The sequence below is a fragment of the Microcaecilia unicolor genome, chromosome 9 (assembly GCF_901765095.1).
Source record: "Microcaecilia unicolor chromosome 9, aMicUni1.1, whole genome shotgun sequence".
Taxonomy (NCBI): Eukaryota; Metazoa; Chordata; class Amphibia; order Gymnophiona; family Siphonopidae; genus Microcaecilia; species Microcaecilia unicolor.
In genome coordinates, this window is record NC_044039.1 from 46621264 (window position 1) to 46634115 (window position 12852).

Consider the following 12852-nt stretch of genomic DNA (forward strand, 5'->3'; position numbering starts at 1 on the left):
TTTAGCTTATGTGTGCCAATGAAAACTTAAATTGGCCCCAACATAAATATAGTAAACAGGCAAGTCATTGAAATAGATGTTATAGTTACACATTTAGGACTAGATTCTATTAAGGCAACGTAAAAATTGGCGCCAAAAAAAATACACCTAGGCATATCCTATAAACTATGCCTAAAGTTAGGCACGATTTATAGAATATGCCTAATGCCTGTCCACGTGACTAAATTTAGTCGCAGGTATTCACACTTGGTGTAAATGCCGGTTAAGTTAGGCATGGAGTGGATGTATTCAATATCAGCGTGCATAGACTGTAGAAATACCCATGACCTGCCCATTACACACCGATAACCATGTCCCCTTTTTTGTTCTGCATCTTAGAATTTATAGTTCTGCACATAAAGTTTAATTAATGCTAATTAGTGTTATTATTGGCGCTGATTGGCTTAAAATAAATAAGTTGTGTGCAAATCAGAACGCAACCTGATTTATGCGCGCAACTCCAATCACACTGTATAGCATCCGGGGAGTTAGGGGGCAATTGTATGAGTTCACACTTAGAACCACATGCCACTTATACACGTCAAAGGTGCCTTTAATTGATGTTTTCACACATAAGTGCACTAGGCACTTTTCTATAATGTAGTGCAAAAGCAGGTGTAAACGTGGATGGAGAATGAGTGAACCATGGGTGTGTCACCAAGTCACACACGTAACTTACAGAACGCTATCAGTTATGCATATCACTTGGTGCACATAGGCATGGACATTAATACCTTTCTACAGTCTGTGCTCTGATCTGTGGCTGGACAGATTCAGTTTCAGAAATTGGAGAACAAGGCCAGTGTTGGGCAGATTTCTATGGTCTGTGCCCTGATCATGGCTGAATAGATTTGGATGGGCTGGAGTGGAGCTTTTCAGGGGCTTCGATGTTAACTTCAGGAATTTTAGAACAAACACAGGGCTGGGCAGATTTCTATAGTCTGTGCCCTGAAAATGGCAAAGACAAATCAAGATCAGGTATATATATGAAGTATTGCATGCCATATGTAATGAGTTTATCTCATTGGGCAGATTGGATGGACCATACAGGTCTTTATCTGCTGTCATCTACTATGTTATGTTACTATATTGAAATGACATAGAGGGTCGTGCCTAAGTTTGGCGCACCAATGCGAATTTGCCCTAATATTTTATCATGACTTAGGTTTGTCTAAGTGTTATAGAATTAGCACTAAGCATGCCCCTTTGCCTAAAAAAGGCACCAAATGATATAATTGCCTCCTTAGTCTTTTAGCTGATGTGGAATGCAAAGGTCTGCTATATTAGCAGCAGAACGTTTGGTAGCTCTGGCTAGTATTTGGCCAGTACTTTTGTTGTTTGGCAAACGTTGGTTTAGGTGAGAGGAGATGGAGTTTCTAAAATAGGGAAAACCCCTAGGGACTTGCAAATGAAAGCTCATAGCTATGTAACCCTCTAGAGGCTGGCCCCAATTAAATTTAAAGCCCAAAGGAGCAGGAGAACACTGCCAGACTACCCTTCCCCCTCCCTCTTCTCCTACAGTGTGAGATAACATTATCTGTTTGAGGTGATAAAGCCAGATTTAAGAACTAAGGGCCAGATGCACTAAACTTAACGAGCCATTAACGAGCAAGTAATAAACCGTGGCCTGCACAAAAGGCTTCAGGGATGTTGTTTTTTGGTTTAGTGAAGGACGTCCATGTTAGGCACTTTAGGACGTCCCTGATGAGCAGGACAGCCTTTTCTTCAAGGGTACTCATTTATGCCCCTCCTTCAGGTCTCTCTCAGCCAATCACAGCGCGTTTAGCTGTCATTGGTGTCAGCTAAACATGCTGTGATTGGCTGAGAGGCCATGGGGGGGCCTCACAGTCATCCATTAGCCCTTTCTTCAGCTGCCAATGAGGAAGGGAAAAATGTCTCAAAAGAAGATTTAAAACAGAAAAGCGAGAGTAAAAATTAAGAAGTATGACGTCCTTTTTTTTTTTTTTTTAAGTGAAGGACGTCCATAAAGGACGTCCTTGGCATGCACAGAGCAGCCAGCATAACACTCATTTGCATTCCATTTCCTTGATGCATGGCCGTTCCCTACCGATTCACTATGGAATCGGTAAGGGAAGGGCTCTTCCGAGGATCTCAGTGCATCTACCCCTAGCTTAGCAGTCCCGCCAGGGTTAACAGGCTGTTAACGCTAGGTTTGTGTGCAGGTTAGAGTGAGCGGCATGTACAAGTGCAGACTGCATTTAAATGCAGTCATTATGCACCCCACAGCTATGTTTGAGGGGGGAAAATAGGTTCTCGTGCCTTTAGCTCGGGAAACTTTTCACCAGGTCCAAGAAAGCATTAGAAGAGTGGTTGAGGGGTGTCTAGCAGCATCCCTTCTTTCCCGCCAATATGACCACCCTGTCCTGGACTCCTCAAATACAGAAAAGTAGCCCTGACTCTCATGACCTCCTTTCCACTCCAAACCTAAAAAAATGCCCTGGTGGTCCATTGGCTCCCTGTTCTTCCCTCCCTCAGGCACAATAACAATGATGGTCCTGTGATTCAGTGCCCCCCCCCCCCAGCCTACTCCCTCCCTCCCTCCCTCCTAAGTCAAACATTGCCCTGGTAGTCCCTTATATGGTAGGTAGGCCCCACCCAGTGCATCCCAGGATGTACTGTGTGGGCAGGGCAGTGACACTTTGGAGGTGACAGCACCTGGAGACAGGAGGGAGTGGGCATCACTCCTGCCTCCTTCCAGGTTCAGAGCTGGGGATGTTTTGGTGGGGAGGGGGTCCTACTAGACTAACAGGGCAATTTTTGATGAGAGAGGGATGGAGTGGACCAGGAATGGCCACCAGACCACCATTGTTTTTGTGCCAGAGGGAAGGAAGAGGGGGTCCACTAGACCATCAAGGCATTTTTTTCTAGGTTTGGGTGATGGGGGTTGGGAGTTGGGATGGAGCTGCAGCATGTTTTTACTTCTTTTTTTTTTTAATGTCAACTTTCCTGTCAATGCCTGAGCCTCTCAGGCACTGACAGGAAAGTTGTCATTCTGCACTAAACTATGGATTACTGCTTAATGTGGCAGTAATTTGCATGCTCATTAGTTTGAGCATGCCGTGGCTAAAGTTTGCGTTGCAGTGAGGATTCTATTGTGAACCTCTGCACATCAGCCTCACAGAATGTAGCACTATAATGCAATATCACTTTGTATTTCTGAACCCGGAAGTGGCGATCGCCACTCTGGCACAATGTAGGCCACATTGCAAAGAGGTGGGAAAATGTGGGATACAAATGCAACAAATAAACAAACAAATGAGGTAATTGCAAGAGAAAGCCATAGCAGCAGATTTAGAAATTACACAAAACATTTTCACAGCTGTGCAGAAATGTGCACAATATTTTAAAACAGAAACAGTGTTCGGAGTTTCTGTCATCAATTTTGCAAACATTTGTGAAGAGCTTTTTAGATCACAACATGATAAAGAACACACTTCAGGTTGTGACATCACTTCCTGCTGGGGACTGACCATGAAGGGTTCAGGTTTAGTACTTTGAAGCTCAGCTGGAAGAATCTTGAAATAAAAAAAACCAAACTGGCACAAAGTTAGGTTCTGGTGCAATAGTTTACGCATTTTATTAAACAGTGTTGGTAGTTTGTGCTGTAGGGTTGACACCCAACCTAGGTCAAATCTTGCAAACTCATGCAATTCTGGATTTGCCCTTCTACATCTGTTGACTTCTAGTTTTGCTTTCATTAGAAAAATTGGAACTAAAAATCCATAGATGATATTCCTATTATTGCTACTTACCATTTATATAACACTACTTGACTTGCAATGCATACGGATATACAATAAGAGCCAGTCCATGTTCTATAAAGCATATCATCTAGTCGTGACACAAAGAGAGGACTAACAAGGCTATAGAAAATTTCTGAATTATATGACTAACATTAGGAAGAACAAGAATTTAGGCTGTATTTGATTATAAGAATAATATAGCACCATTTTAACTAAATACCACTAATTACAAAACATACCCTAATGTAGCTACATATAAATAAATAATAAAAACGTATACACTAAGCAATGTGTTTAGTTCATCAACAAGTGAGAACTGAAATGGAATCATCACTGCACATTAATGTTTCGAATACAACACCAATAATATTAATAATTATTGGTTATATCACCACCATCGGATTACTAAGGAGAAACTGTTATGGAAAAGGTCATAGCATTAATCAATTATAAAGCCAAGTCACTTCAATTGGTGCTGATAACAAGCAAATAAAAGTAGTGCACATTAGTCCATGACAATTAGATGAAAGTAGAACACAATAGTCCATAACAGTTTACTACACCAATTTCTTTAGATGAAAGTACATAAGTAATGCCACATGGGAAAAGACCAAGGGTCCATCGAGCCCAGCATCCTGTCCACGACAGCGGCCAATCCAGGCCAAAGGCACCTGGCAAGCTTCCCAAACGTACAAACATTCCATACATGTTATTCCTGGAATTGTGGATATTTCCCAAGTTCATTTAGTAGTGGTTTATGGACTTGTCCTTTAGGAAACTGTCTAACCCCTTTTTAAACTCTGCCAAGCTAACCGCCTTCACCACGTTCTCCGGCAACGAATTCCAGAGTTTAATTATGCGTTGGGTGAAGAAAACCTTTCTCCAATTTGTTTTAAATTTACTACACTGTAGTTTCATCGCATGCCCCCTAGTCCTAGTATTTTTGGAAAGCGTGAACAGACGCTTCACATCCACCCGTTCCACTCCACTCAATATTTTATATACCTCTATCATGTCTTCCCTCAGCTGTCTCTTCTCCAAGCTGAAAAGCCCTAGCCTCCTTAGTCTTTCTTCATAGGGAAGTCGTCCCATCCCCGCTATCATTTTAGTCGCCCTTCGCTACACCTTTTCCAATTCTACTATATCTTTCTTGAGATGCGGCGACCAGAATTGAACACAATACTCAAGGTGTGGTCGCACCATGGAGCGATACAATGGCATTATAACATCCTCACACCTGTTTTCCATACCTTTCCTAATAATACCCAACATTCTATTCGCTTTCCTAGCCACAGCAGCACACTGAGCAGAAGGTTTCAGTGTATTATCAACGACGACACCCAGATCCCTTTCTTGGTCCGTAACTCCTAATGTGGAACCTTGCATGACGTAGCTATAATTTGGGTTCTTTTTCCCCCACATGCATCACCTTGCACTTGCTCACATTAAACGTCATCTGCCATTTAGCCGCCCAGTCTCCCAGTCTCGTAAGGTCCTTCTGTAATTTTTCACAATCCTGTCGCGAGTTAACGACTTTGAATAACTTTGTGTCATCAGCAAATTTAATTACCTTGCTAGTTACTCCCATCTCTAAATCATTTATAAATATATTAAAAAGCAGCGGTCCTAGCACAGACCCCTGAGGAACCCCACTAACTACCCTTCTCCATTGTGAATACTGCCCATTTAACCCCACTCTCTGTTTCCTATCCTTCAACCAGTTTTTAATCCACAATAGGACATTTCCTCCTATCCCATGACCCTCCGTAGCCTTTCATGAGGTACCTTATCAAACGCCTTTTGAAAATCCAGATACACAATATCAACCGGCTCCCCTTTGTCCACATGTTTGTTTACTCCTTCAAAGAATTGAAGTAAATTGGTCAGGCAAGATTTCCCCACACAAAAGCCATGCTGACTTGGTCTCAGTAATCCATGTCCTTGGATGTGCTCTGTAATTTTGTTTTTGATAATAGCCTCTACCATTTTCCCTGGCACCGACGTCAGACTCACCGGTCTATAATTTCTCGGATCTCCCCTGGAACCTTTTTTAAAAATGGGCGTTACATTGGCCACTGTCCAATCTTCTGGTACCACGCTCAATTTTAAGGATAAATTGCATATCACTAGCAGTAGCTCCGCAAGCTCATTTTTCAGTTCTATCAGTACTCTAGGATGAGTACCATCCGGTCCAGGAGATTTGCTACTCTTCAGTTTGCTGAACTGCCCCATTACGTCCTCCAGGTTTACCGTGAAGTCAGTAAGTTTCTCCGACTCTTCCGCTTGAAATACCTTTTCCGACACCGGTATCCCATCCAAATCTTCCTCTGTGAAGACCGAAGCAAAGAATTCATTCAATCTCTCTGCTACATCTTTATCTTCCTTGATCACCCCTTTTACCCCTCGGTCATCCAGCGGCCCAACCGATTCTTTTGCTGGCTTCCTGCTTTTAATATACTGAAAAATTTTTGCTATGTTTTTTTGCCTCTAATGCTGTTTTTTGTAATCCCTCTTGGCCTTCTTTATCTGCGCCTTGCATTTGCTTTGACACTCCTTATACTGCTTCTTGTTATTTTCAGATGGTTCCTTCTTCCATTTTCTGAAGGCATTTCTTTTAGCCCTAATAGCTTCCTTCACCTCACTTTTCAACCATGCCGGCTGTCTTTTGGACATGCGTCTTTCTTTTCTAATATGTTTGGCCTGGGCCTCCAGGATGGTATTTTTGAACAGCGTCCATGCCTGTTGTACAGTTTTTACCCTCTCAGTTGCCCCCCTAAGTTTTTTTTTAACCGTTCTTCTCATTTTATCATAGTGTCCTTTTTTAAAGTTAATCGCTAACGTATTTGACTTCCTGTGTATACTTACTTCAAGGTTGATATCAAAACTGATCATATTATGATCACTGTTATGAAGCGGGCCCCAGTACCATAACATCGCTCACCAGATCATGCGCGCCACTAAGGACCAAGTCTAGAATTTTTCATTCTCTCGTCGGCTCCTGCACCAGCTGCTCCATAAAGCTGTCCTTGATTTCATCAAGGAATTGTACCACTCTAGCATGTCCCGATGTTACATTTACCCAGTCTATATTTGGTCACCCATTATTATCACATTGTCCATTTTGTTTGCGTCTCTGATTTCTTTTATCATTTCTATGTCTACCTGCTCATCCTGGCGAGGTGGACGGTAGTACACTCCTATCACTGTCCTTTTCCCTTTTAAACATGGAATTTCAACCACAATGATTCAAAGGTGTGATGTGTGTCCTGCTGAATTTGTAATCTATCTGAGTCAAGGCTCTCGTTAATATACAATGCTACCCCTCCACCAGTCCGGTCCAACCTATCACTACGATATATTTTGTACCCCAGTATGACAGTGTCCCACTGGTTATCCTCCTTCCACCAGGTCTCAGTAATGCCTATTATATCCAATTTTTCATTTAGTGCAATATATTCCAACTCTCCCATCTTATTTCTTAGACTTCTAGCATTTGCATATAGACATTTCAGAGTATGTTTGTTGTTCCTATTTGCATGATGCTTAGTACTTGACACTATTGATTTGCTATCTTTTGTCTGATCTTTAGTTGTGTTTAAGGGCACCTGGCCTACCACGGTCTGTTGTGCAACCTCACTATCCAGAAACCCTATCTTCCCTGTTTGTGAGGTATCCTTGCAAGATACCTTATCCCGAACCATGCGCTTTTGAGCGACTGTCGGCCTTCCCCCCCATTTCTAGTTTAAAAGTTGCTCTATCTCCTTTTTAAATGCCGACGCCAGCAGCCTGGTCCCACTCTGGTTAAGGTGGAGCCCATCCTTTCGGAATAGGCTCCCTCTTCCCCAGAATGTTGCCCAGTTCCTAACAAATCTAAAACCCTCCTCCCTGCACCATCGTCTCATCCACGCATTGAGACTCCGGAGCTCTGCCTGTCTCTTTGGCCCTGCACGTGGAACAGGTAGCATTTCAGAAAATGGTACCCTAGAGGATCTGGATTTGAGCTTTCTACCTAAGAGCCTAAATTTGGCTTCCAGAACCTCTCTCCCACATTTTCTTATGTCATTGGTACCCACATGTACCAAGTCAGCTGACTCCTCCCCAGCACTATCTAAAATTCTATCTAGGTGAAGCGTGAGGTCCGCCACCTTCACATCAGGCAGGCAAGTCACCAGGTGATCCTCACATCCACCAGCCACCCAGCTATCTATATGCCTAATGATCGAATCACCTACTACAATGGCTGTCCTAACCTTTCCCTCCCGGGCAGCACTTGGAGACATATCCTCGGTGCGAGAGGATAGTACATCCCCTGGTGGGCAGGTCCTGGCTACAGGACTACTTCCTACTTCACCAGGGTGATGCTCTCCTTCTAGGAGACCTCCCTCCTCCAAGGTAGCACAAGGGCTACCAGAATGGAGATGGGACTTCTCTACACCATCCCTGTAGGTCTCCTCTATGTACCTCTCTGTCTCCCTCAGCTCCACCAAGTCTGCTACTCTAGCCTCAATAGAATGGACACGTTCTCTAAGAGCTAGTAGCTCTTTGCATCGGGCACACACATATGACATCTCACCAACTGGGAGATAATCATACATGTGACACTCAATGCAAAAGACTGGATAGCACCCCCTCTTGCTGCTGGACTGCTGACTCCATCTTAGTGTTTTTGAGTTTTTCAATAATTTAAAACTTGCTACAGTATTAAGGATATTAGCCTAATATAAAAGTGTCTTTTAGTTTATATAGTATATTGTATGATTTATTTAGTGTTTCCTTCTTAGATGGTAATGAAATGTATTTAAAACTCTGTAAATTGCTTATCTCTTATATTAATCCTCCTCTAGTAGAATGAATGCTGACACTCAGAATTGCGTGAGGGCCCACACCCAGTTTGTATATAATAGCTGTCATCCAGCACCTCTCTCCTTGCCCCTTCTCTCCTCATCTGGCATATCTCCACTTGCCCCCTCTCTCCCATTCTGGCATTTTTTCCCCTTGCCCTCTCTCTCCCCATCCAGTATTTCTCCCCTTGCCTTCTCTCTCCACATCCAGCAACTCTCCTAGGGCTGCTGCTGCTGGTTGGGAGAAGCAGTAGCGGCCCTAGGAGAGTTGCTGGATGGAGAGAGAGGGCGAGGGGAGAAATGTTGGGTGGGGAGAGAGAGGGCGAGGGGAGAAATACTGGATGGGGAGAGAGGGGTCAAGTATAGATATGCCAGATGGGGAAAGAAGGGGCAAAGAGAGAGATACTGGATGGGGAGAGGGCAGGCAAGATGGGGAGAGAGAAGGCAAGGGGAGATATGCCAGATGGGAAGAGAGGACAAATGCTAGAAGGGGAGAAATGCTGGATGGGGAGAGAGGGGGCAAGGGGAGAAATGCTGGATGGGGAGAGGAGGCATGAGAAGAGATGCTGGATGTGGAGAGAGAAGAAAAAGGGAGAAATGCTGGATGGAAGCAGAGAAGGGGCACATTCTGGATAGATGTGTGGAGGAGAAAGAGCAAATACTGGATGGAAACAGGTAGGAGAGACGGGCAAGCTATAGGTAGACAAAGTCAAAAGACATAAAAAGAGGGAAATTGAAGACTGGATAGTAAGAAAGCACTAATTAGCCCTTTTACTAAGGCACATTGGCACTACCACCCAGCTACCATGTGCCCCGGGTGGTAATTCCATTTTTGGCACATACCCAAAGCACTTGGTAGAAAATATTTTTTTTATTTTTTACCACATTGCGCTTAACCAGCGATAATTGACAGTTTACGTGCATTGAATGCTTACTGCCCGGTTAGCATGTGAGACCTTACTGCTAAGTCAATGGGTAGTGGTAAAGTCTCATGCCAAAAATGAATGCGTGCTGGTTTTAATTTTGCTGCATGTCAATTTTCCAGCACAAAAAAATGTTTTTTTTTTCCAGGCACACTGAGGAAATGGACCAGCATGCATCCAAAACACGTGCCTTCAGCAGCACAGGCCACTTTTAGATGTGCCCAAGTAAAAGGGCTCCTAAATATGGATAATGGCAGTAAATAAAACCAAAGAAAGCTGAAAAGGATAAGGAGGAGACAAAAATGACAAACAGGAAATCCTGCAATAGAGTTAAGAGAAGATGAGGAAAGTAGAAACCAGAGAAGTACCTGGCCAGACAACAAAGTTAGAAAAAAGAATTTTATTTTTATTTTAAGTTAAAGTAGTGTGGTAGTTGTGTTAATTTTTTTTGCTTTATTTGTAGTTGTTAATTTGTAATGTAGTGAATGAAATATTTGAAATTTATGTCTGCTATTTTTATAGCAAGGGGAAAATACTCTTGTTTTTCTGGTGTTATCCTGCATGCCAGAGTCCGGTTTTTGGGGTTTCAGCTGATTTTTTGTCTACACATTTTATTAGTTTATGTAGAATCTTAGGGGTTCTTTTGTTGGGCCTAGGGACCTGTGCACCATTTTCAATGATGCCTTTTTATATGCTCTATGACTGGTAAAAGGGTGTGGCTACTGTGGGGGTGTGGTTACTGTAGGAGTGGAGCTATAAATAGTGACCCCGGCCTTAAGGTTGGAGATGGTGATAAATATCTGGAATGTCCTCCTGCGGGAAGTGATGGAGATGAAAATATGACAGAATTAAAAAATGTGTGGAATAAACACAAAGGAATCCTGTATGGAAGGCATGGAACCAAACAAGTTTAACGGTAATTAGATGGCAACACCTGTAATTGAGAAGCAAAGTCAGTGCTGGGCAGACTTCTACTGTCTATGCCCTGATTGTGGCTGGACAGATAGATGAGTGCCAGGCAGACTTCTACATTCTGTACCCTGATCAGGGCTAGACAGATTTGGATGGGCTGGAGTGGGGCTTTGATGACAACTTAGTTGGAGAACAAGGTCAGTGCCAGTCAGACTTCTATGGTCTGTGCCCTGAAAATGGCAAGGATAAATCAAGTATGCATATGTAGCATCACATCATACCTTATGCTATGTGTTTACCTTGGGTGGTGGGGCTAGTTCTGGGCAATACTTCTACGGTCTGTGTCCTGAAAATGGGGCTAGTTCTGGGCAAGACTTCTACGGTCTGTGTCCTGAATATGGCAGATACAAATCAAGGTAAGGTATATACAAGAAGTAGCACATATGAGTTTATCTTGTTGGGCAGACTAGATGGACCGTGCAGGTCTTTTTCTGCTGTCATCTACTATGTTACTGTGTATATATGAGTTTACCTTGTTGGGCAGGTTGGATTGACTGTACATGTGTTTATCTGCCATCGTCTACTATGTTACTGTTAACCTGGTGGTCAATGCAATGGATCATAAACCAGGGAACCCAGGCTCAATTCCTACTTCAGTTCTCTTTAAATTGTGAGCCCTCCAGAAATAGACATATATCTACTGTACCTAAATATTTATGACACCTGCAAGCCTGAAGTCTACTGAGGTGGAGTACAGTCAGGTACGGTAGGCATTTCCCTGTTACTGGAGGGCTCATCATTTAAAATAAGAGTAGTAAGGGGATATGAACCTGGGTGCCCTGGTTTATAGTCCATTGCACTGACCACTAGGCTGCCCTTTTGCTCTGCAAGGATATCTCTACTACTACTTAACATTTCTAGAGCGCTACTAGGGTTACGCAGCGCTGTACAGTTTAACAAAAAGGACAGTCCCTGCTCAAAGGAGCTTACAATCTATCGGGCGAAATGTCAAGTTGGGGCAGTCTAGATTTCCTGAATAGAGGAACGGTGGTTAGGTGCCAAAGGCGACATTGAAGAGGTGGGCTTTGAGCAAGGATTTGAAGATGGGCAGGGAGGGGGCCTGGCGTATGGGCTCAGGGAGTTTATTCCAGGCATGGGGTGAGGCAAGGCAGAAAGGGCGGAGCCTGGAGTTGGCGGTGGTGGAGAAGGGTACTGAAAGGAAGGTTTGTCTTGAGAGCGGAGGTTAAGGGTAGGAACGTAAGGGGAGATGAGGGTAGAGAGGTAAGGAGGGGCTACAGATCGAGTGCATTTGTAGGTTAATAGGAGAAGCTTGAACTGTATGCGGTACTTGATCGGAAGCCAGTGAAGTGACTTGAGGAGAGGGGTGATATGAGTGTATCGGTCCAGGCGAAAGATAAGACGTGCAGTAGAGTTCTGAACGGACTGAAGGGGGGATAGATGGCAAAGTGGGAGGCCAGTGAGGAGTAGGTTGCAGTAGTCAAGGCGAGAGGTAATGAGAGAGTGGATGAGAGTTCGGGTGGTGTGCTCAGAGAGGAAAGGGCGAATTTTGCTAATATTATAGAGGAAGAAGCGACAGGTCTTGGCTATCTGCTGGATGTGTGCAGAGAAGGAGAGGGAGGAGTCGAAGATGACTCCGAGGTTGCGGGCAGATGAGACGGGGACGATGAGGGTGTTATCAACTGAGATAGAGAGTGGAGGGAGAGGAGAAGTGGGTTTGGGAGGGAAGACAATAAGCTCGGTCTTGGCCATGTTCAGTTTCAAGTGGCGGTTGGACATCCAGGCAGCAATGTCGGATAAGCAGGCCGATACTTTGGCCTGGGTTTCCGCAGTGATGTTTGGTGTGGAGAGATAAAGCTGGGTGTCATCAGCATAAAGATGATATTGGAAACCATGAGATGAGATCAGGGAGCCCAGGGAAGAGGTGGCCTTTTCTATAACAATGCTGCCAGACAGATGTCCTTGTCCCTGGATTTTTGCCGTTCGTAATATGGACATTTCAGTTTGTAAAATGGCAGTAAAGTTTGGATGTCCCTTGACCTAAACACCTCCATGCCTGCTTACTAGGGATGACTGTCATTTGCACTGACATATCCTATGTCATTTAATGTTACCAATCGAAAATGAGCAGCGAAAACACAACGTTTTGTGTTTTGTCATTCTTCGACAATAGTATGTACTATGTGGAATTAAGATGCACTATGTGGAATGTGTGCAAATTCATCCTCAATAGTGGAACCACCATACGTGTGCGACTTGTTGTGCTTGCATAAACTAGTGAGCATTTACAAACTCAGGAAAAGAGTACACCCTCTTTCCACATAGAGCACACTTTCCAAAGAGTGCACATTATTA